Genomic DNA, 26,368 nt, shown 5'->3' on the forward strand with positions numbered 1-26,368 from the left:
GAGTTAGGAATGGCCTGATCTTTAGAGGAAGGTGGCTGAACTCCCAAGGTGCAATCATACTCCCTCCCCGCTTCTCCTTTCTGGGCTCTGATATCATCCAGGAAGAAGAAAGGAGACCAGATGTTGGAGGAAACCTGAAGGAGGAGGTTTTTTGTTTTTTTAAGTTTATTTATTTTGAGAGAGTAAGAGTGTAAGCACAAGTCAGGCAGGGGTAGAGAGAGAGGGAAAGGGAATCCCGAGCAGGCTCCACACTGTCAGCACAGAGCTCGACACGGGGCTCGAACTCATGAACCATGAGATCATGACTTGCGGCGAGATTAAGAGTCAGACGCTTAACAGACTGAGTCACCCAGGTGCCCCAAGGAGGCAGTTTTACACCAGGTGTAGGACTCCTAACCTGCATCTGTGAGTCACCAAATAATTTGCACAGGTGACAGTTTTTTCATTAGAGCACTATATATAGTTACTGAGTTTTAAAGCTTGAAGGAACTTGAGAGATCATTGGCCCTTTGCTCTCATTTGATAAATATGGAAAGTAAAGCCCTGACTGATAATATGAGTTGGCCTATGTTTGGGAGCTTGTATCAGAAGTGGTGATTCCCATTGGCTCACCTTAAGACTGAGTCTTTGGTAGTCCTTTATGGTCCCAGCTTTCCAATGTTTTTTAGAATATAAATTCTCCCCACTCAATTTAGAGGCTCTGCAATGTGTTTAGAATACCTTCAGTTTGGCTGAGCTGCTGATACCTCCAGAGTAGCCAGGAACACTGGACATTTTACACTGGTTTAACTGTTCCTGAAGAGAACAACAGTGAAACAAACTTCATAAGCACTGGTATTAGGAATCATGAAAACACTTTACAGTAGGACTGGCCAATAGAATCTTCTGCGATTTTGGAATTGTTCTATATTGGCACTGTCCGATTTTGTGGCCACTGTCTATGGAGGCTTTTGAGCACAAGAAATGTGGCTAGTACGACTGAGGAACTGAATTTTACCTTTTATTCAGTTATAAATTTTAACTTATCTATGAATAATCGCATGTGGCTAGCGGATTCTGTATTGGACAGTATAGCTCTATAATATTCATAAAAATGAGGTTCCTCTTCTTTTTCATCACAATTACAGGAAATTGGTTGAAGCCTTTAAATTTTGGCCTATATAACAATGTTTGCCTCAGATATTTTACTTCCCAATTCTCGAGGAGACAACCCTCATTCTCTGGAAGATCAAACATGTTTCTTTGAAGGTCAAAATTTGAGAATATCTTAGTTACTAGACCAAGACTTATTGGTGTTATTTACTTAATTTTTTATTTACTTTTACTATGCACATGATTTTGAAAACTAAATTGTTTTAATAGGTTTAACTTCTAAATAATGTTTTCCTAATTCCCCTACATTTTCAGATGATATTGGGTCTTCAGTATTACTATCTATTGCTGCATAACAAATCATCCCAAAACTTTGTGGCTTAAAATATCAACATAGTCATTATCACAAGTTTCTGAGGATCTGGAACCAGGTAACAGCTTCGTTGGGTTCCTTGGCTCAGAGTCGCTCAAGAGGCTGCAATCATGTCGTCAGACAAGACTGTAGTCATCTGGAAGCTCGACCAAGGGGAGATGTTCTCCCAAGCCCCCTCCTACAGCTGTGGGCAGGTCTCAGGTCCTGGCTGACTGTTGACCAGAAGCATCAATTCCTTGCCACACAAGGGTGTTACTCACAACAAGGCAGCTGGCTAGTGGCCGCTCTCCATTCCTTGCCACATGAGCCTCTACACAGAGCAGATCACAACATGGCCTCTTGTTTCATCAGAGAGAAAGCAAGAAAAACCAAAGAAAGAATGGGAGCAAAAAGCCTGCTCTTTTGTAATCTATTCTCAGAAGTGACACGCCATCCCTTTGCTGTGTTTTGTTAGAAGCAAGTCATCAGGTACAGCCCACACTCCAGGTGAAGGGATTAGACAAGGGGGTGGACACCAGAAGGCAGGAATCATTGAGAATAATGTGAGGAGCTGGTTTCTGCAACTACTTTAAAGAAGGCTCTTTTTCTTGCTGGTCTAGGCAGTCCTGAATCTTAGCTTCAGGGTCAGCTCTACCCAGAGTCAGAGTGTAGGTGTGTCCAATGTCACCCACCTAGATAGTTGGGGAACTAGACCTAGAATCCAAGTCTCCTAAGAACCTGATCAGTCCTTTCTTTTCTGTCATACATGTTTGGTTAGGACTCCAGCACACCCACATGGAGCCCCACAACAGCAAGCAAAAGTATTTTGACTTTAAAACACAGGCACTAAGGTGTCTAAACAGAAGAGTGCTATGACAGAAATGATTTTTAAAGAAAGACTTTAGTATGATGTAAAGCGGATTGGAGAGGGAAAGACAGGAAATTACATTAATTCCAATTTATTTACACTGAGCATATTTATGGCCTACAATTTTGTAGTTTGTGATTGTAAAGACATCCCGTGTGTTTTCCTAAGTCCTAATAAAATGGTCTTTGAAAGACTTATTTGGGCCCCCAATTCATCAAGTAAAATGCTACATGGGAAAGTCTATGACCAAGTTTTATAATACACAATATTTCCCCATGTGCACATTGAAATAAACTCTAAAAGTTCTCTGGTGAATTTCCAGAGATGATGTTTTCTATTAACATAGGAAACTCCCGGGAGAGTCAGGACTCAAAAACCTTGAGAAGATATTGTAGCCTGTAAAATGTTTTAAAGTACTGTCCTACGAAGTCTCTACCTCCAGCCATGACAATAACACACAAACTTGCATTTAAATGAGTAGGATGGTGTGGCAAAGTCTCCCACTTATCCATCAATAGTCACCCTCTCCTTCTTTTAATAGTAAACTTTCTGATGTTTAGCTGGGCACATTGCCTAGTCAAGACTACATTTCCCAGCCTCCTTTACAGTTAGGCGCAGCCATTAAGACACAGTTCTGGCCAGTGGGTATGAGTGGAAGTGACGTAACTCATTCTGGTTGTGTCTTTAACTGGGAAAGGTATGTGCTCCCCTTACTCCTTCTCCCCTCCTGATTAGGTGGTACGCCGATGTGATGACAGGAGCTGGGAGTTGTCAGAGGTGAAAGCTCCCATAACAGCCTTGAACCAAATTTCCAAGACAGTTAACATTTTCTTTCTTGCCTAACTCCCTGTGATTTGGAGTCTCTGTGTTAGAGCAGTTTAAACTATAACTACTATGATAACTATCCACCTTTCCCCTATCTTGGTTTTCTACCTAAAGTCATGACAGACACCTAGACAAAAGTGATAGACAAAGGTGATAAGGAAAAGGGATGTATTGGATCATATTAAATTCTTGTTATCCTCTCCTAGTTACCTGGGAAGCTACCAGGATCATAGCGGTAGTAGCAAACTCCTAATTATTCTTGCTATTTGACTTTACTCCCCCTCTTTATTAGCAAATAATTAAAGAAGCAATATTATAAGCTCAGACTTGCTAATGAGCCAAGGGTGCCTTTAAGTTTCCCCTTCTCAGGGTTGACTAGGGTCAGAGACTAGAGATCTATACAATTTGGTATTGATAAATGTTTAACACTGGCTCCCTAAGGAAAAACAAGCCCCAGTTGGTAGGGTTTGCCAATTTCCATTGTGTAAATACTCTCACTATGGCTGATTTCAAGCTAGGAATATGAGAAGAGATGTTCACATGTGCACCTTGCAAGGTAAAACTTGCTGGCTCCAGAACGCTGGGATCCATCTATCCATTGCCTCAGCCTGGGACTGCTCCCTGATCTCCTTACACTCTGCAGAAGGATGCTAACTTTACAGTGCTATGCACCAGGAACAGCAAAGACAATGTGGGGTGTGGCTCTGATGCTGTCGGAACTGCATCTGGGGCCTGGCCTTCATCTGATTTATGATGCTCTTGCAGTAACATTTCATCCTTTTGGTTCAAGTCAGTGTTTGGTAAACTTGACTACACACTGGAAACACTGGGGAGCTTTAAAAACTAGCAATGCCTGGGGACCAGCCTTAGAGATTCTGGTTCAATTGATCTGGGCCAGGACTGTTAAAAGCAGATATTTTAATGTGCAGCTAAGGTTGAGAACTGCTGGTTTAAAGTAGTAGACCCCTTATTTACATAGACCCCTTATTTATCCCTTATTTGCTTTTGGCATAAAAAGGAAAAGTCAACCTAGGTAGCCTGGCAAAAAGGGAAGAGGTCAATGGCAAGGCCAGGACCGTTTTCTTAGTGAAAGAGAAACCTGAGCAGAAGAGGTCTGTGTTCTGTCTCCTCTGTGGGTCCTACAAAGAACCTTAAAGGTTATTCTTCTGAACACTTAAAATAAAAAACAAAACACTACTGAGCCTTTCTTTTTAGTTAAAAATTTAAGTAAGCATAGGAAATGCTGAAATCCTGGGAAGCTGTTATAGATCATTTAATAATCTCTCTTATGTTTTGAATTTATATAAACTGCTATCTTCATTGTGAAATCTGGTTCCATTTCTTTCCATCCACACTAGGAGTAGATGCTAAACTTCCTGGTATTTAAAAATCAGCAGACATCCAGGTTGTGTAGTTTTTGACCATTAAGTTAACCTCTGCAGTAAGCTGTGATGAGAATTTTACAAATTGATAAAATTGCTAGTTTACTAATGAATCATCTTTCATATAGCATTATTTCATAAAATAATCAATACAAGTCCATGTGTAAATGCACGTACAATATAAGCAAGACACTAAGGATCTGTTGGGCCCAGCACCTGGTCAGGAGACGGGCAGCATGAGACGGTGAAAGAACACAGGAGCAGGAAGCCCAGGGCTCAGCTTGGCTCTGTTCATGTCTGATGCAGTTTCCTGAGTCATAAAAAGGAGCACATAGAACAGGATTACTTTGGCCTCTTCAACTTTAATATTTTGATAAGGTATCCTGAGACTGAAATCCATCAGAGTGTCGATCAACCACACAGGTTCAAAGAACCAAAGAGGTTCTTTCCCCTAGGTTTGGCAGACATTGACAAGCTCTGAGAATGCGTGTCTATTTCTAGAGCTTTTCCATCCTGAGCTTATATTCTTGCTAAATCAGGTATTGCAAATAGGTTTCATCTCCAGGTCCAGTCCAGTTGACTAGTAGTGGTCTCCCAAAGCACTCTGTTGGGCAGGATTCTGAAGCTGGGAGCAGAGTCGGTGGGAGTTAAGAGTGCCATGAGAAATGAAGATGGTCTTGGGTCTGAAAGGGGTAAAACAGCAGTACAGACATATCATGTGCCATCTGTGCTCCCAATCTTTTCATTTAGACCAGTGTTTTCTTCATCTCTCATCAGGTACTTTGGAAGTGAAATGAATCTTGGGACTCTGTACTCTTGCCATCTTTGGCTCGGAAAATTTAGTCCATTATCAAAGCAGAAAGGGATCTGAAAGTAATTCAACCCAAACATTCGGCTACTTACTGAGTCTTTGACAAGCAGCTTCAATTTAGGTAAAATCTTTCTAATAACCAAACAACCAGCAGTTGATTCACTTCAACAACTAATTTATTTAAAGAAAAATAAACGTTATTTAATATTATTTTGGCTAAAACAAAAAAAAAATGCTTTTTGATTCTTTGGCTCTTAAGCTAGTCCCATTAGGCACAGTCTACAAGATAACAGAAATCGTGACCTTCCCTCTCTCCCACCTCCTTAGCCTGGGTGGCAGCATTTTTCCCTTCAGGCTGTGTGACACCACAGCATGATCTGAAAAGTAATTAACTACTTTAGAAGTTAATCCAGCATATACTTTGAAGCAGAAGCAATTCCATTCCTAATAGTTGCTTGGCAGATTGATTCTTACTTCTGGCTCTCGAAACGGTATGTAGTAATTGCCCCAGAATTTAAAAATCATCTGGGGAATCCCTTCTTCCACATCTAGGGTACAAATAGCTAATGACTTTGACATGTAGTGTGTGTGTGCTTGTGTGTGTGCGTGTGTGTGTGTGTGTGTGTGTCTGTGTGTGTTGTGGAGGAAGGGGTTCTGCTGCTTTCTAAGCAGTGCCTTGAAAATCACTAGATAATAAGAAAGTTGTCTCTTCTCACTGTAAAGACCTGAAGAATCCTTACTTGACTGGATTGCAAAACTGAGCTTCAAAGCTAGTAAAAAGATCACATGTAGAGAGAAATCTTGACGGGGTAGGTCTTCTCAGAGTGGATGCGCTCTCACTTGGGTACTCTGGTTATAGAGTTGCCTGCTTTCCTGTTGGTTTTGGTGGTGGTGTTACTGCTTGTAGAACAGTGCTGTGACGTCTTCAGAGTAACAACTCAATCACTTTGTAAACTAACCACTCATCTCTGGATCAGAAGATCTTACTTGAACACTGTTCTCATATGCTGACTTCATTTTATGCTCATATTGATTTGATCATTAGACTATGCTCTGCACACTACCCTTCCTAAACTTGCTACATTCCCTGTGATTGGGGGAGTGGGTCAGACCCTCTTTCAATCGTTTCCATCTTCTCCAACTTTAGAGTCTCCTATAGCACTTGACACCCAAGAAAGACCTCACTGAATAGTCTGCGAATCAACTATCATGATGGTTGTGTTTAGTTTATGTTAGTTATTTATACTCTGTCCCTCTTCAAGAAGTGAAGATGATTCAGTTGGGATTTTCAGCTATTATCAGTTATCCATCAATCAATATAAATCCTTGAGCTGTCAGGTAGACTTCGTTTGAAATATTAAAAGTATGGGGCGCCTGGGTGGCTCAGTCGGTTAAGCGGCCGACTTCGGCTCAGGTCATGATCTCACGGTCCGTGAGATCGAGCCCCGCTTCAGGCTCTGTGCTGACAGCTCAGAGCCTGGAGCCTGTTTCAGATTCTGTGTCTCCCTCTCTCTGACCCTCCCCCGTTCATGCTCTGTCTCTCTCTGTCTCAAAAATAAAAAAACGTTAAAAAAAATTTTTTTAAAGAAATATTAAAAGTAATTGAACTAATAAATTATTCCCAAACTGGAGATGAATTTCCGATTTGGGGATAATTAAAGGAATCTGTAAGAAAACAGAAAACTCAGGCCTTGCTCTCAAGTTGGTTGCAGTTTGGTTGGAGACAAGACTGATGTGCATGAGACACCATGTACAACAGGAGGCATTTGACTACAAAGTCCTAATCACACTCTGTAAGTTAGAAAGGAGCATGATCTCGGAGGATGGTTAATGAGTGAAGGCTTCAGGGGTGAGGTAAACTGAGTCAGGTATTAAAGGGGAACAAGGTTTGGAAAGGCAAAAGGAGAAGAATAGACATTCTGCGTGAGGCATTGACAGGGGTGAATGCGTGGTGAGAAAAAATAGTATGGCCCGGGAGGTGGTCAGCCTGTCTGCAACAGGGGTTTGGAATACCGTGGTAATTATGTAAACTTGACGGGTAGGGGTCCAATTACAGCGGGGCTTGTGGTCAGAGCAATAGAAAATAAGGAGCCCCTGAGGGATTTTGACCCAGGGAGTGACATTATAAAATGGTGTTTTCAGATTCTATTTCTGGCAGTGATACATGGGATGAAGGAAAACTAGGAACAAGGCAGCCGAATTGACTTAGCAGTGAGCGAAAACAGGACATTCTGACTACAGTGGAGGCAATGGGGACAGAGGCAAGAGATAATTCAAAAGAAATTTCAACCAGTCTTGGTGTCTGGCTAGATGTGGGATAAGGATGGAATAGGTCAAGGGTAAATCTGAAGGTGGGTGAGCATTGGGGTAGGGGGTTCAATGACAGAACCTGGGAAGTCAGAGGAGGAATTGTCTTTGAATGTGTGGCATTTGAAATGACAGCGAGCAGGGTGAGGAGGTGACAATGTAGGAGAAAGCAATGCAACTTTGTTTGAAACCTGAGTCTAAGTCATTTAACTTCACTGACAAGGAGAATGGTACCTGACTCACGTGGCTGAAGAAATGAGGAACTCTGGTAAGAATGTCAAAGTGTTTTGTAAAGTGCTACCCAAATGTACGCCTTCAGCATTTTACTACGTGTGCATCTTCTCCCCGGCTGCATATGCTAAAGTGGACGCAACACTGAGGCTCATGAATGTCACGCTGGTGTGTTTTGAGGTCTATCGTTTCTGGTGACAGAGAGACTGGTTGGGAGGCCTCAGCAGCAAAACAGGTAAGAGATGAGGAGGAGCATCTGGCCCGGGGCAGTGACCACACAGGTAGAACTCAGTGGACTTACATGCTTTCCAGGAAGAAGAATGGATTGGATGTGGGAACTGAGTAAGAGGGAGGATTCTAGGATGACATCCGGGCTTCTGGTCTGGGCAACTGACAGCCTGTGGTTTAAATCACTGAGGAAGAAAAGATTGGAGGAGGGGCAAACTTGATCAGGGAGGAATATTCTGAGTTTAGTTTGGACACTGTGGTGGGTAAAATAATGCCCCACCCGAAGGAGTCTATATCCTAATTCCCAGAACCTGTGAACATGTTACCTTTCATGGAAAAGGGACTGTGCAGATGTGATTGAAGATTTTGAGATGAGAGTATCCTAGACGGTCTGGGTGGACCCTATGTCCTTCTGAGTGAAAGAGAGAGGCAGGAAAGTGAGAGAGCAGAGGGGAGAAAGATGGGCCATTGCTGGCTTTAAAGATGGAGGGGGCTGCAAGCCAAGGAATGTGGGGGGCCTCTAAAGGCTGGAAAAGATAAGAAATAGCTTCTCACCTAGCACTTCCTAAATGAAACACAGCCCTGCTGAACCTTGATTTTAGCCAAGTGAAACTCGTGTTGGACTTCTGACCTTCAGGACTGTAAAATAATACATTCTTAATACTTAAGCCACTAAAGTTTGTGGAGATTTTTTACAGCATCGATGGGGAACTAATATAAACATATTTGAGATATGTAAGAGTCATCTAAGTAGAAACCTAGGACAGTTTTATATTGAGGTCTGGGCTGGGATTATAGATTTGCCTATAATTAGTCTTTAGCCCATGTCATATATATATACATATATATATATATGTTAACGTCTCTGAAATCAGGATGTATCTTACAATTGATAATATCTTATAATTGTCAGACAACAGATGTGTCATCTGTGCATGTCCAGGTGGCTGGACTAGACAAATGTAACCTCTGGACATTCCAGTCAACAAAACACAAAGACTACTTGAGAAAGGTATGTGAGTCCTGTTGTTGTTGAAAGACTTTCTGTTAATAAGTTTTGGTAAGATCCTAAAGGGCCAATATTAAAATTTTCAGAATGGGTGTCAACGACTTTGAGGAAATTCTTAGAGACATTACTAATTCTTTTAAGCAATGCTGATTTATCAATATTCATGATAGAACAAGAGACAGAATTGTGATGGAAAAACAAAGATGAATTTGAGTCAAAAAGTAGCTCTGAGGACTTGGATTCTGAAAAATTGTAAATAATACATTAACCAATATACTGCGCTTACATTTCCTTTTTATACATGCACAAAAGTCTAAAAGAACTTTTTTAAAGTTATGAAATTAAAATTTTAAGTGATGAGAGAGCATCATGTCAACCTAATTAACACCATACTTCTGTATTCATAAAATAATGGTGAATCTTACTGAATGGAATCCTAAACTTGACAGTCTTTATAGCTACAGAGATGGGTGAAATGATTCAGAAAATACAGAATAATAAGAGTGGAAGATTCATGGAAAAAGCCTCAGAAATATTACCAGCAAGTAATTTGAAAAGATGTATCTAGAGCCATAAAAATATTTATACTCCTGACTCCCATTTTGGGTAATTCATCCCCAGAAAGTCATCCAAAAGAATAAAAAAATAATTAGACAATGGAAGGTTACTTCCATGAGTCCGGGATGACAGTATCAGAAGCAGGACTATGAACCTGAGTCCCAGCCCTCTGACATTGGCAAGTACACCATGCCTCATGCCAAATGGGAAACACAGTTCACAGTTATTCAGAATATAGTAGTGGCTTTGGTGAATCATAACTTGTATACTGGTAACCTTTTCCCCTTTCCAAAAGGGTATATAGAGCATCTTGATTTCTCTGTGTAATCTAACCTTTATACTTACCAAGATATAGGAGATAATTGGATCAGTTTGACCCCATCCAATATGGTGCCATGCTTTTGAGCAGAATCTCTTACAGAGCCACTTCATGGGCCTTTCTGATACCCAGCCTAAACATATCTGCCTTTTGGTCCAGGCACAGATCCCCCAGTCCGCTAGTATCTACAGTATGACAACTTTTTTTTTTTTTAATGTTTATTCATTTTAGAAAGAGAGACCGAGCGTAAGTGGAAGAGGGACAGAGAGAGAGGGAGGCATAGAATACAAAGCAGGCTCCAGGCTCTGAGCTGTCAGCACAGAGCGTGACGCAGGGCTCAGACTCATGAACGGTGAGATCATGACCTGAGCCGAAGTCGAACACTTAACCGACTGAGCTACCCAGGTGCCCCTACAGTATGACAACTTTATGAAGAAAGAATTATCTGTGGCTACTTTCCTCAGAGGCAGGCTATGGGCACGGCAAGCCCTTAGAATTTCACGGACCATCTAGAACTACACAATTTTAGGAAGGGGGAAAGGATACACTGTTGTTACAGAAAAAAGAGATAATCTAAATATCCAAAAATAGTGAAGTAGATTATTCCATTATTTTAGTATGTTCATTCACTCAGTAGATTTTATTCATATTTTAGAGATGACAATTATGAATAAAAAATAATAAGTAGCAACACTGAAAAAAGAGAAATACAATACTAAACATAACTACTGGTGAAGCTTCATAAAAATATATATTAATATTGAAAATGATCATAGTTGTATAGGGAATGGGATTATGAGTGAATATTTTCTCTGTAATTTGAATTTTGTGAGGCATTATTATGTTATTTTATAATCATAATAGAAGTAGGAGAAAACATGCTTTGAACAACGGTAGTTTATGAAATAAAGCCATCAATCCAACTTCATAAAAAATATATAATCTACTAAAATATGAAATAATTAATAGAAACTTTATGACAAGTGACTATTAAAGGTCTGATCTGAGTGAATGATGGTTTAAAAATGGACTCCTAAAGCCCCAAAGCAGAATAACCCATTTATTTTTATCTTATTTCATTAGAAGTAAATTTGTTACCAATACAGTGGTTCTTGCAAAATCCAAAATAGATTTTTTAAATTTATTTTTAGTTTTTATTATTTTTTAATGTTTATTTATTTTTGAGAGAGAAAGAAAGGCAGAGTACAAGAGGGCAAAGGGGAAGAGAGAGAGAGGGAGACACAGAATCCAAGCAGGCTCCAGGCTCCAAGCTGTCAGCACAGAGCCCAATGCAGGGCTCGAACCCACAAACCGTGAGATCATGACCTAAGCCAAAGTTGGATGTTTAATCAACTGAGCCATCCAGGAGCCCCTAGAGGCTCTTTTTTTTTTTAATGTTTATTTATTTTTGAGAGAGGGAGAGAGAGAGAGAGCAAGCTGAGAAGGAGCAGAAAAAAGGGGGACACAGAATCTGAAGCAGGCTCCAGGCTCTGAGCTGTCAGCACAGAGGCCATCATGGGGCTCAGACTCACAAACAGCAAGATCATGATCTGAGCCAAAGTTGGATTCTTATTCAACTGAGCCACCCAGACACCCCACAGAGGCTCTTTTATGAAGAGATGAGATTGTTGGAAAAAGCCCCTATCAAGGGAAGGTTAAGAAATAGTCATTTGCCAGGGATCTTGTGTTTTATACCTCACTCCTTGATCTCTAGAAAATTCCCGTATTTATCTGGAAGTATCCACCCCTCCATCCACGTACTTATAATGGGAAAAGAAAGGCCTGCTTGGGCACTATGATCTTCTCTCTTCATAGGGTCATGAATGTCTGGCAAAGGAGTGGGCACATGACTGAAGACTGGCCATTCATTTTCTTCCCTGGACATTTGAAATTGGAAGGAAAGGAGGGAAAAAGGGAGAAAGATCTCTCTCTAAGTGGCCAGACCCATCAAGTGAAAATTCTGAGAACTGTTAAAAGTCATCATTTCCATCACATAAATACAAAGACAGAGAAGGCAGTAAGAGAGGATGGAGCAGACATACAGAAAAGAAACAGAAGAGGCTGGAGAGCTTCTAAGAGCCTGGATCCAGTGCCTTCCGAGGTCCAGCTGAATCTTTGTCCTTGAGTTCTATGTATCCTAGGTGTGACTTTCAAAATATTTAACAAGGGCAGAGGGAAGAAAAGCAAGACAGGGTCAGATGGCTGCTACCCAGTCCCGAAGTCTGCTCCCCTTCCAGGCCTTATTACCTCTTCTGTTATGGGGCACAGAACCCTGAGAAATCCCCAGCAGATAAACCAATAAACCGGGGTGGCTGAGGCAGTGAGGAGGCCTTGTGGGGGGGGGGGGGGGTTAGTCTCAGAGCAACAGAAACAGAGCATTTTAGAATGTAAATAACCAGTATCACCGTATAAGTACAACCAACTGTCTATCAGCCCTGTCTGTGTCCTTATAAAAAAATGTTGCTTTTTCACCTCAGCTAGGTTGAGTGGCTTATTCACAACTGTAAATCTAAAAAACTTGTGATTTGTGCTGTATCATGTTTTGCCATCTATTTGGCTGACTGAATTTGATGGTAACTTCATCGAGCCTTAGGGGCTAGAACAAACATTGAAGTAATTTTGTTCAGTCTCCCACCCAAATTTACTTTTTATCCAAATAATTCAGCAGAAGGAAGAAAAACATCTGCACCTTTTAATTTACTCAAAGTACAAGAAATAAACCCACTAATTAATTTTGTTGTTATTATAATGTAATACATGGTCATTGCAGAAAAGTTTTTAAAATCTAGATTTAAAAACCACTTATCCAATCATTAATAAAAAATCCGTTAACAGATTTTGTTATTTGTATATCCTTCTTTTTATGCATCTATAGAATTCCCACTTTTTGCAAGAATAGTTTTTCATCACAACCATCCCTTACTTCATATATTATGCTCTTTCTTTCCACAAAACCCAGATTTTTAAATGTCTTGTCCTGTCTTTCATTTCTTGGTGTTTAGGCATTGGGGGGAAGGGAGGAGGACAGATCTTCAGAGTTCTTCGAGGTACAAGGTTTATGTAGCTCTTTGCTCCCTGCTCACAGTGCAGATCTCAGGAGAACAGGGTTGACCTTATTTCCAGGCAGAATTATTCATGTCACCACTTTTACTTTGGAAGCTGCTTAGCGAGTCATGTCTGACTGTATGAGAAAGGATGAATTTACACATTCAGCAGCAGGTGCACTGAAGTCAACGAAGTCCATTATTTAATCTCCAATATTAGCTCCCGAATTGCAAAATGGGAGGAAGACAAATGAGTTATGAAACCTCATATATCACTTAGCTTCCTTACTTTTATCCATTGGGAAGTAAAGTCTTTTCAACTAAGAAAAGCTGTTTGCATTTAATCATTTAGACTTATATCTAGACTATTTTTAAGGTGATGCAAATTGTTGGTGGTAAAGAAGATCTGCCAGACCAAGTAAAGTGACCAGCCAGTGCATGGGGACAGATCACCCATGATGCAGCAGAAATGGAGAGACCTGAGAATTCAAACGGCCACAAAGGAATAGTCAGGGACACTGAAAATAAAGAGCAGCAGTTAAGCTATGTGAGGCAGGGCAGATCTGTGTTCCTAGAAGCCCAATAAAAGGAAACAAGAAAAACTATTGCCATTTTGGTCCACATGGATACCAGTGCAATGCCCAGAATTATGTACTGGTTCACCTGAACTCCACATTCATCATCATCATCATCTGTTTGGATCAGGTGCTCGGTTCTGCAAACCACTTTTGAAGAGGGAGATTGGCAATTTAGCGTATATCCAACAGTAAAACAAGCCAGAGGCAAAAAGGCATATAAGGAGGTTTTAAGGTAACAGATACGATTCATTTGCAGAAGACTGAAAGAGAGAATGTTACTCTCTTTATAAATTTGAAAACACCTAAATGTCTATCAAAAGGAAAACATTTAAAGATATTATGACATGTCTGTATTACAGGATGCTATACAGCCATTAAGAATCTTACATTCGGGGTGCCTGGGTGGTTCAGTTGTTTAAGCAATCAACTTCGGCTCAGGTCACGATCTCACAGTTTGTGAGTTTAAGCCCCGCGTAGGGCTCTGTGAGGACAGCTCAGAGCCTGGAACCTGCTTCAGATTCTGTGTCTCCCTCTCTGTCCCTTCTCTGCTTACACTCTGTCTCAGTCACTCAAAAATAAATAAACATTGGGGTGCCTGGGAGGCTTAGTCAGTTAAGCGGCCGACTTCAGTTCAGGTCATGATCTCACGGTTTGTGAGTTCAGTCCCCCTGTCGGGCTGTGTGCCAACAGCTCAGAACCTGGAGCCTGCTCAGAGCCTGTCTCCCTCTGGCTCTGCCCCTCCCCTTCTCTCTCTGTTCCTCCCCTGCTCACTCTCTGTCTCTCTCTCTCTCTCTCTCAAAATAAATAAACATTAAAAACATTTTTTAATAAATAAGATTTTTCTTCTTTAATGTTTATGAATTTTCTACAATAAAAATACGACTTCTGTATTCATATTAAAACCAATAAATTTATATAAAAAAGAGAGAGAAAGAGGAAACAAAAGTCTGGAATGATGAGGTGGAAGGGGATGTGTGAGGGTGTGTGTGTGTGTGTGTACAGAGAGAGAGGTTAGTGGGTTTTTTTCCTCTTTTCATTTTTATTTTAAATTATAAAAACAATATATGACCACTTCCTGTAAATAATTCGATAATAATTTCAATCACTCAACAAATATTTACTGAGCATCATTAAGTACTTTTACTCTTCACGGTTCTAAAGCACAGAACAAGGAGCAGTGGGTGGAAGTGACATGGAGACAGAAGGTGACTCAGCACGAAAAAGAAATATCAGAATTGCCAACAACAGAAGAGATTGCTATATACAGTGGCGAACTTCCACGTCATTGAAAAGTACTCAATCATGTACATTACTGTGGGAAATCTTATGAGAAGATGTATGATTTTGAAGATCTCTTCTGATTCTGAGGATTTATTAATTTCTAAATTAACATTAAGGATCAGGAGATAAGTCCTCACCACTCACCTACCATACAGTATTGGGCAACTCAATTCCCTTCCGATAGTCCTTTTTTTTTTTTTAAGTTTATTTATTTTTGAGAGAGAGAGACAGAGAATGAGTGGGGGAGGGGCAGAGAGAGGGAGACACAGAATCTGAAGCAAACTCCAGGCTCTGAGCTGTCAGCACAGAGCCCGACGCGGGGCTTGAACTCACAGACTGCGAGATCATGACCTGAGCCGAAGTCGGACGCTTAACCGACTGAGCCACCCAGGCGCCCTGATAGTCCTTTCTAAAATAGGAGAAATAAGACTGACTTGGACCAATATAAACTTGACAGATAAGATTCAGAGAATGTTTCTCAAGTACTCAGATCATATTTAGCAGATAAATGAAGACATCTGTTGTAAATGGTCTACTGCAATACTCAGGCAGAAATACAGCATTCTCTATAATATAGAATCTTTAAAGAATGTCTTAAACCCAAACTAGGATGGCAAATACTTTAGAAGCCTCTGGTTCTATATGGAGCTCATTGTTCATCTGTTATTTCCACTTTCACAATATAATTATGCCACGATGTGACCTCCTTCACACTGGCATGTTTATACCACAATGATTCAGAAACCATAATTTTGGAGAGTTGGGCATTTTTAAAAAGTAGAAGAAGAAACATAATTACAAAAGCAAATTAATGCCACAATGAGCTACCTCTTCATATGCACTAGGTTAATCAAAAAGACACAATCAGAGCAGTGAGAAATGGAGAAATTAGAAGCCTCATATAGCGCCAGTGGGAATGTAAAATGCTGTGACCACTCTGAAAAAAAATAGCTTGGCAATTCCTCAAATGTTAAACATGGAGTTACCTACCACATGACCCAACAATTCTACTCCCAGGTATAAACCCAAGAGAAAAGGAAACTACCTTCACACAAAAACTCGTATGTGAACGTCTGTAGCAGTGTTATTCTTAGAGCTAAAAAGTAGAAATAATGTAAATACCCATCAACTGAAAAACAAAAATGTAGTAGTATTCATAAAATGGAATACCATTCAGCAACAAAAAGGAATGAAGTATTGACACATACTACAATATAGAGGAACCTTGAAACATGTGAAGCAAAAGTAGCCAGTCACAAAAGACCACAGACTGCATTGATTCCATTTATATGACATGTTCAGAATAGGCAAATCTATAGAAACAGAAAGTAGATTAATGGTTGGCTAGGACCGGGAGGCTGTGGAAAGGGACCCGACAATGACTGCTAGCGGGCACAGGGTCTCTTTTCGGGGTTGTGAAATGTTCTATAATTAGTTGTGCCAACTGCACAACTCCAAATACGCTACAACCCTGCACTGTATTCTTGGGGTATATTTCAACAATGCCATTTTGGAAAAAGAAAGAAAACTCTGTTTTCTACCAGTTCATTTCAGCTGCCTAAATTTCTCTGGCTGATATCAGGCCTGCTGTAATATTTCCTAGATAAATTTCAACCTTGGGAAAAATACTGCAGATGTAAAATATTAGCTCTAGGACCTCATGACCTAGTTGGACCCAGTTAAAATTACTGTAGATGAGAGTTTCATCGCATGAACAAAAATCTAACCAGATAACAAAGCAGACGTTCCAACGTTTCAAGGTGTGAAAGTGAAAAGCCAGCCCCTGATTTGGGTCAACGTCTTCTAAAGAACCAAAGAGGAGTGATTTTTAAGTCACCAGAAAGGAAAGAAGGAAAGAAATAAAAACCACAATTGAAGATGTTCACCAAAGAATGGGGGTAGTGGCTGAAAGACATCTTTTCTTTTTTTTCTTGCTTGCCTTGTCTTTCTAACTGGATTGAAGAATCCCAAGGGCAGGACCCACGTGCCCTTCTTTTGAGTCCCTCCATGACACTTAACACAGTATCCTGCCACAGGGAATTGTAGTGGCCTAAGGCCCTATAGTGCCCAGCTTCTGCCCATCCTCCCCTCACCGCATTCCACACCTGCTTCCCACACACTGGTTCCTGCCATTTTCACATCTCAGGCTCTCGCCCACCTTAGGCCCCTGACCATGCTGGTCCTGTGACTGAATGCTCTTCCATACTCTTTTTATGGCTCCCTTTCTTTCATTTTCAGGTCCCTGCTCAAATGTTACCTCCTCAGAGAGGCCCGCCCTCACCACTCACCATAAATTGTCAGTTCCCTTAAGAATCTGTCATCTCATCCAATTTGTTTGCTTCATAGTATTTATTTTTAACTTTTTTTTTTAATTCTTTATTATTGATAGACAGAGAGACACAGAACATGAGCAGGGGAGGGGGAGAGAGAGGGGGAGACACAGAATCTGAAGCAGGCTCCAGGCTCTGAGCTGTCAGCACAGAGCCCGACACGGGGCTTGAACTCACAAACTGCGAGATCATGACCTGAGTCGAAGTCGGTCACTTAACTGACTGAGCCACCCAGGCGCCCCTGTTTACTTCATAGTATTAATCCCGAAAGTCTTTCAACAATATTCCACAAATATTTATTCAGTCCCTAGGGTTAGGTGCTGGGGATAGAAGAGTGCAAAAAACAAGCAGTAGCTCAATTTATATATGGAGCTCATTGCATATTCTGTCTTCTCTATCATTACCTATCATATAACCTCTTTGTAAGCAGGGACTAGATAAAGGCAGGCAGCACAGTGTAGAGGTCAAGAGCCAAAGGTCTAGGACAAGGATAGAATCCTGGCTCTAGCACCAAACCAAATTATTTAACTACCCTGAACCTGTTTCCCCAACTGGCATAATAATAGTACCTTATTTGGGAGGTTATTATGGGAACTAACCAAGTAGGATGGTTTAGTCACTTAGAAAAATACTTAGCACACAGTAAACTCTATAAAAATGTTTATTAGAGAAATGTTCTTTGACCTTTGGGCCAATACAGTTCCTGACAAATAGCTGGTTTTAGTTAAATGAATTAATAATTGTGGTGCCTGTGGTTAAACATATTTTAACTGGGCCAACACTTAAAAGAGAGAGCCAATAAGCAAGAGTAAAATGCTCCTTTTCATCTCTCAGCTCCTTGCTGGAAAAAATTCTTTAGTCTTAGAGATAGAATGTGACATCCTTGGTCAATTATTCTCTTTGGAATCTGCTAGAAATATTGTGGTTGTTTTCTACCGTAGGAGGTTCTGGGACTTTCCAGGAAGGAAGGGCTATCAGAATTCGGCTTGGTCTATAGTCTGGCTCCCACTGTTGCATGAAAGAAACCATCTGCCTCCTGGTGGAGCTGCTGGAGGAATCCCAAAGATATCTCTGTACTTGTCACCTGTTTCTCCTATCTTCTTCTCATTACACATGCCCACAACTTCTAATTTTGATATTTTTATCCATTGTAAAACCAAAATAGAGTGATGAAGAGGCTAACTACTAATCACTCCCAATAACTCCTTCCAGTAAAATTCCACATGTACAAATGCAGTGTACCAGTGCCTGAATATTCTGTACGTACAAACTTCCAGGAAAGATAGAATCAAATGGAAGAATCAAAGCCATTAGGAGGGGCTGGTAAGTACTTACCAAGATCCTGTTAAATTCTGGCATTTTTGAAAATGGTATGCAGAAGACCAAAAATGTAGAAAAACAAAATATTTTGTCACAGAGTTGCCTTCAAGAAGTCCACAGTCTACTTAGATCAAAATCTCCATACATCAAACTGGGAAAAACTTTATAAAGGAGTACCAATATATGGGAGGCACTATATTGGGCAACAGCCCCCCAAAATGTCCACATCCTAATTCCAAGACCTGTGACTTTGTTAGGCTACATGGCAAAGGGGAATTAAAGTTGCAAATGTAATTAAACTGTTAATCTGATGTCCTTAAAATAGGGAGATTATTCTAGATTATCCAGGTCCAATGTAATCACAAGCGTCCTTCAAAAGGAAGAGGGAGGCAGAGAACACTGGAGAAAGAGATGTGACAACGGAAGGTGCCTCAAAGAGATGCGATGTTGCTCTCTTTGCAGTGAAGGAAGGGGGCCGTGAACCAAGGAATACAGGCAGCCTCTAGAAGTTGGAAAAAGCAAGGAAACACATTCTCCCCTAGAGCTTCCGGAAGGAATGAAATCCCAGCATCTTGATTTTAGCTCCAATGAGACCTCTGTTGGAGTTCTCACCTACAGAACTCCAACATGATAAATGTGTGCCGTGTTCAGCCACTAAAGTTTAGGGCAATTTGTTACAGCAGCTAGAAAACTAACACGACATGTAATAAAGCACCAAGTAGTATCAGAAAACAAATTAGGAAAGGGACAGAGAACAATGTTGACTAGAGTTATCAGGAAAAGTGATTTTGAGTGAGTGGGCTTTCAGATTGCTCATAGTTTATAGGGCGAATATAAAAAACCAAAGCTGAAAAGGGATATATGTTAAATCTATAAACTCATAAAGGGAGCATGGATTTGTCTGCCAAATCTCAGGTTACTAGAACCAGGAAGGACCTCCCTGAAGCTTGAAAGAGGTAGCTTTCGGATAGATGGAGGGATGGACAGACAGAAAATAGGTTGGGGCAGGGGGAGGACAGAGAGACACAGAAAGAAAGAAAAGGAAACCATTGCTTTATGCAATGTGAGACCTTTTTATCCTTAGAAGCTGAAAATACAAAAAGCTTAAAAATTTTCAGATAAATTTGGGGATGCCAGAGGTCAGGGAAAACAAGATGTTTGGGGTGAATGCTGAGCCTCTGTCATATAGAAAACTTGCTCCCCCCCAGCCTGCCTTATGAAATCCTGTCCGAGACAGACCTAGCTTCCAGTGACTTCAAGCTGACACGGTATGGCAATTTCTGTTTCTGATCTCTGATCTGGGGCTTCCTTGGAGAATAACAAAGCTGACTTAAGTGTTTCTCTCTCTCCACACTATCACGTGTGTGTGCTTCTGATCTAAAAAACAGAACAGGAAAGGTAAGGTCCTCAGTGTTGTTTTAGGGAGGAAACTGAAACCTGGCATCGTAAGCGGCTGAGGGCATCTTTCCTAACTGCCAGGGCGTCACTCACACCACTGTCGTCTTTGCTGCACAGTAACGTGATTAATTCCCTCCCACAGGAGTTCTTCTCCCCGTCTCAGACAGTATTCTCTACTTCCTACTGGAGTGTCTTCCTCTGAGCTGTGGAACAGCTCTCCCCTCCTCAGGGAGCCACAAGACCATGATGGGTGAAGTGACACCTAGAAACTCTGCCAGGTCTTGCTCGTCCTTGCCTCCTCCAGAACGGAGGCCCACTTTTGCATGGATGGTGTACATGGGATCAGTCTGAATCTGCTGCAGCCCATGAGCCCTCACACCGGGACACTGAGGGGAAGGCTGGATGGAGGTGTCACTGCAACTGTTCTCAGTTATGGGAGGAGACCCAAGGACCAGATGCTGAGCATTACTCTTTCAGTCTCCTGGGTTGACATGTGATAATCTGCTAACGGTCTGTATGTTCACTTAGGCCTTTAAACCAGTAAGATTGGGGAACTGGGTAGAGTAGACACCTTCTTATCTGGAATCTGACAGACTCAAAAAAAAGAGAGAGAGAGAGAGAGAGAGAGAGAGAGAGAGAGAGAGAGCTGAAGCTACCAACCCCATCCATTTGCTTTCCCGTGTAAATTGTCAGGGTGACTAGAAAATCAGCTGTAACTCATTTCAAACCCAGGCATGTACCTGTCATGCTTCATTTGAGAGAACCATGGACTTAGAAATGTTTTAGGTTCCCAGCAACCGTTCAAAAGCAGATACGAAATATAACCCACATGTATGGGGGTGAAGCAAAACCATTTGACCATCACATTACTGTTATATAAGGCAGATGTGGCTTTTTTCACTTAAAGATGTCGCTGGACATTTCTAAAGTTTGGGGAGTAGAAAGCCTCTTTGATCAACATTGTTAGCTGTTATTCTTTCAGGAGGTAGACCTTATCAGCACCAAAGGAAAATCTTGGAGCTAATTCAGGAGGCATTTTAAATGGACTGTTTTACCAATTGAAGGCCAAAAGGGCAATAGGAAACAAATGACCATAAAATGAATTTTCTGCTGCTGGAATAAAAGAGTTCCTTAGAAATTAACATCTCTGCCCTGCTGATCCATTGATAGGGATTTCCAGTAATATTCAAAGAACTTTGCTCTTTTATCCCTGCCACACCTCTTGTTCTTTCTAGTGTTTATTTCTATTATCATCCACCAATGTATGAGGCAATTTTGTGCACAAGGCCTTTCCTAAAGCTTGGCTCAGTTCTATTAACCTTTATGCGGTAATTTATAGTTAAGATCTAAATGGCACTGGGGCATGTAAATAGTGTCTGTGGGCTCTGCCATCATGAGGAAAGCACTGTGCTTAAGTGGCTTCAGCACATTTGCTCAGAACATTATGGAAGGAACCGCTGAGGTCTCTGTAGGAAGTTATTTAGTGAAATTCTCCAAAAGATTAACATTGCTTTGTAATAGACTTTTTGTTGTGTGGAATCTAGTCCTTTTCAGGGAAATGTGTGGAATCCAAGGCTCTGTCTCTCTTTAACATCAATTTCTGAGATGCTCACCTATAAAGAAAAAAAATTTCGAAGCCAGGAAACTTCAGGGACTTGAAAATTTCCTTGTGATTTGTCGTCAAGGATGAATGGATTTGAGAGATTTCTCTATTATCTCAGGAGTAAATGCAAAGAAAGTAAAGACATCCTTTTGCCAGGTTGACACCATGGAAAAAATGTCTTTCCTTTCACCTTCTCTAACCCAAAAGCAGTCTATCTCTGACCGTTCTCCAAAACTGCCCATCCAGATGCATAGGAGGTCCTAGAGTATCCAACTGGCCTAGTTAATCCATTCTTCAAAGCTCTCTCAAAAACTTGACTGGTTTCTTACGTACTTCCATCCATCCATCCATCCATCCATCCATCCATCTGCTCGTTAATATTCTACTGTTCACCTATGTTTGTCAGACTCTTCTGCAAAATTCTGAGATACAGCTGTGGGCAACATGAATATGGCTCTTTTCCTTATGGAGTTTCAAGTCTCAGCTGGGAAAAGACACATTCAAAAGGTAATCCCACAAATAATTATTTCATTGCAGTTGCATAAATAAGTGCTGCAAAGGAAAAGTATGGTCCAACAAGAGAATTTAATGGGTTTCTGGCCTGGTCTGGGTATGGAGGTGGGAGAGGCAAAAAAAAAAAAAAAAAAAAAAAAAAGTCTTCTCTAAGGAAGTAACATTTGTGCCGATTCTTAAAGGATGAATAGGAATTCATCAGGCAAATAATGTGTGTAGAAGGGCAGGCTGGAGAGAGAAGGGAGGGAGGGCAGGCCAAGTGGGGATTAGAGAATCTAGGCAGCCAAATAAGCAAATGGGAGGGCCTTGGTGTGTGAAGGCCCTGGGTACACTGAGTGACAAGAGAGAGCAGATCAGTGTGGCTGGAGCATGGCCAACAGGGGGCAGGGAGCAGAAGATCAGGCCAGATTTTACTCTTAGAAGGGCTTAGGAAGAAATAGTTGGCTCAACTTAGCTTGCTCCCCGAGCAGTCAAAATCCTGAACCTGTGGCCTTCCTGGGATTCTCAAGCTGGATGTGCCCTAAACCTGTCAGACCTACATCTCCGAGGCCAAGCTAAATGACACGGGGCCAAAGCCACAAGTGATGAACAGTCAATCAGGAGTCTAAATACCAAATGCAGGGTGTGGACCTGGGCTGACCCTTAATTCAACGAGGTCAACTGTAATTAGACATTTGGGGGACATTCAGGAAATATAAAGCAGATGGCATATTAGATGGTATAAAGAGATTATTGTTAATTAGTAAGTATAAAAATGGTATTGTGTTTGAGAAAGAAAATGCTCTTATTTTCTCATAGTATTCAAAAGTGAAATGTCATGATGTCTGTGATTTAAATTAAATTCAGCAAAATTTTCAGGAGGTATATATATATGTATATATACACATATACATATGTATATATATGTGTATATATATGTGTATATATATATATATATAAACAAGCAATGTACAAGATACAAATAAAAAGTTTCCTAAAGAGATTTTTATATCATCTCAGGAAGAATACATTCCAGGATATAGAGACCAAGAGGACCAAAGACACAGAGAACAAAGCACAAAGTGTACTTTAAAAACAGCAAGTAATTCACTTCAGTTAGAACTTTTTGGGGCCGTTAATAGGAATGCTGAGAAACAAAACCAGAAGAGAGCTGGCCCCCATCACACAGAGCCTTGAATGCCGGACAAAAGAGTGATGGGTCTGCCCTGCAGGCACTCAAGGACCACTGAAAGTGTGTGACCAAGGGAGAAGCATGGATGCAGGAAAAAGAGTAATCATGCCACCATGTATATGAGGCTCCAGGAGAGCCTGGAGACACATAATAAATAGTTGCTGTAGCTCATACTAAGTGTCAGACATTGTGAGCATCAAGGTACCTGCCCTTGTGGAGGCTACAGTCTAAGGAAGGAATGCAATGTTAAATAACCACATGAATAAGAGTTGTGAAGGAAAAGTACAGGGTGTTGGGAGAGCTCATAAGGAACCTAACATAGACGAAGGATCAGGAAGTCATACCTGAAGAGGCGACACCTATCGGGATGTAAAGATGCTCGGGAGTGAGCCAAGTGGGGACCAGAAAGAAGGGCTTGCCAGACAGAGGAGCAGGATGAGCACAGGCTTTGTGGCGGGAGGGAAAATGGCCCTTGTGACCTCCTGAAAAAGGCCTGGGGCACAGAGCAGGAGGTGGGGGGATTGTGGCTGGAGATAAGGAAACGTGAGGCAGGGTTAAGTCACCCACCACCTTGGGCACAGCAGATTGGGCCAGGAGCCAACACCTGACCGAAAGACAGACTCCTTGAAGCTCTCCAGTCCCCATTCCAGGTGACCTGGAGTAACACCAGCTATTGACTGCCTGAACCATTAACGCATCACTCTTGGGAAGTCTGAACGTGGGAGAGAGGGAGAGAAGACCCAGAAAAAGAGAAAAGCAAACTGACAGATAATAGAACGCAGTCGAGTGAAAGCACAGAACCAGACATGTGGGCCGAGTGGCCCCTATTAAATACCTTGGGGTTTATCTTAAGAACGAATACTGGTGAGGAGTGACAAGAGCCTGACTTAGGACCATGGAAGTAGAACCAAAGAAGCAGGGGGCGTGGTTTTAAAAGCAAAAATGTCCACAAATTCTTTGACACTTCTGTCTTAATTTCCCTCATGCTGAGTGTGGGCTGTACTTAGTGATTTGCTTCTAACACGTACAATATTGCAAAAACCGATGGGGTGTGATTTTCAAGCTAGGGTTATAAAGAGACTGTGGCTTCCATCTTAAGTCTCCCCTCCCCCTGTCCCTCTCCCTCTCCCTCCCTCCTCTCTGTGCCTGTGGGGAGAAGCATGCTGTCATGTAATAAGCCGACCTACAGAAAGACCTACCCAGTGAGGAACTGAGGCCTCTGGCCAACAGCCAGCAAGCAACAGAGACCCGCTAACGACCACATGGGTGATCTTTGAAGCGGATTCTCCAGCCCTGATCAAGCTTTGAGATGAATAAAGCCCCAGCAACAGCATGCCTACAATCTCGTGAGACCAACTAAGCTGATTCTTAATCCTCAAGAACTGTGTGGAACAATAAATATGTCATTTTTAAGCTGCTAAACCTCGGCATGATTTGTTACGCAGCATTAGATAATGAATATACAGGGAGAATGGATGACACTGGTATTGCACAGCTAGAACTGCTATGCCCAACTGCTGTTGGGCATAGGTAGAAAAAAAAGAAGTAAAAAGGATTCTGAACTTTGAGTCTGGTCCACTGAGGTCCCATCTTAGAGAAAGGCAAAGAACACAAGAGGAAGAACTTCGGGGGAGAAAGTAACTTCCATTTGAACTCACTGAATTTGAGATGCTGGTGAGCTTTTCAGGTGCAAGTGTCCAGGAGAATTGGAAATCTGGGAAAGTGTTAAAGTGGTCATAGGGACAGAGGAGAACCATGGCAATGGAGGGCATTTCCATGGAAGGCAAGGAGATAAGGAGAAATGAAAGGCAAACCACAAGGAACATAAACATTCATGAAACCCAAAGAGAAAGAAAAGAAGTACTGCTCAGAGAAAAGGGTGAAGAGCCCAAAGAGAGTTTTGATAAAGAGAAGGTGTTGAGTAGCACCAAAAACTACAAAGGGGAGTCCTATCTATGGAAATCTCTACCTCACACTGTAAATCTGTACATGGAGTGACTTATAAATCTCCTACTTGGTGTAAGCCAACACTGTCTACATGGATGAGATCAAGATCCAAAGTCTACGATAGAGAAAACAAGACCTTGAATTGTGTTGACCCTAGCAGAGAGTTCGCCACCATGTAAAGCTCTGGCCAGGGCATCTCTATGCCATTCTATAATGTCTCTCTCAAACTGCAGTGGAGGGGATGTTTGTGACTGCCTCTAAACAACCTGCTCTTCTTACAAATGGGGATTTTTCAAATTGCAAACTATGGAGGCCTACTCATTCACTTCAAGGTAAGAGTTTCCATGATAGGGATACCCAGGAGGGTTGAGGAAGCAAACTAAATGGTTTCCAGAGCTATGTGGCCCTCCTCTTGGGGAACTAGAACACTGGGAATAAAATAGCAGTTTCTCCAGCATCCTGTCACTCCTAAAGCATCTCCTGAATCCCATTCCTTTCTCTACGTGCTTATTCTACTAACTGATGGCTTTCTACACCCTCTTCCATTATTAAAGTCATCTCTTGCTTCATGGCTTCTGCTTACTACCTTCTCTTTCCACATCTCTAGTTTTCCGTGTTGACACTCACTGGACTACCTTGTTTGTAAATGAGTCTAATTTTCTCTTTTTCTGGGTCTCTCTCTCTCTCTATCTCAAGTTCAGACTTCCCAAGACAGAGGCTTTGATTGGTTCAGATAATAACAACCCAGTGCTACTCTCCGATACCTCATGGGGGCCTGGAGAACCTAAAGAAGGCTATCTTCTGGTCAGGTGTTGGCTCCTAGCTCAACCAGTTGTGGTCATGGTGGTCGGAGAGATGGGCACTAAGCCTAGAGAATTCCTTGTGGACCCTTTTCCCCTAAAAGGAGGCAGTGGGCCTGTGAATCTTAATGACCTTTGAAGTACAAATCCCCCAGTGAGTTAATGGCAGAAATGGCTCAAAGTTTCCCCTCCCAAGTATGGATTTGTTCCAAACGGGTTTTTATCTTTAATATTAGTCCAATTTAACAGCAACTACCTGTGGTACTAAACCTCCAAGCAGCACATGCTGGCTGCTTAGTGGTTAAAAACCTGAGGTATTGACAGAAAATACAAGCAAGGAAGCCTTTGATAAACTGAAAAGCCTAAATGATTTCAATGAACTCTGCCTAACCTTAGCCAGT

The 26,368-nt window shown here is 41.4% G+C and overlaps 1 long non-coding RNA gene across 1 annotated transcript in view; it reads right to left on the bottom strand.

Annotated features, from left to right (window-relative positions):
• Nucleotides 1–283: 283 nt before the first annotated feature.
• Nucleotides 284–26,368, bottom strand: part of LOC122468984 — a 50,371-nt gene continuing 24,286 nt past the window's right edge. The window contains exons 3-4 of the long non-coding RNA XR_006293361.1: nt 4,736–4,829; nt 284–795 (exon numbers count right to left, since the gene is read on the bottom strand). This is a non-coding gene — a long non-coding RNA (uncharacterized LOC122468984). The remainder of the gene's footprint in view (nt 796–4,735; nt 4,830–26,368) is intronic.

Source organism: Prionailurus bengalensis, chromosome B3 (assembly GCF_016509475.1).
Source record: "Prionailurus bengalensis isolate Pbe53 chromosome B3, Fcat_Pben_1.1_paternal_pri, whole genome shotgun sequence".
Classification (NCBI taxonomy): Eukaryota; Metazoa; Chordata; class Mammalia; order Carnivora; family Felidae; genus Prionailurus; species Prionailurus bengalensis.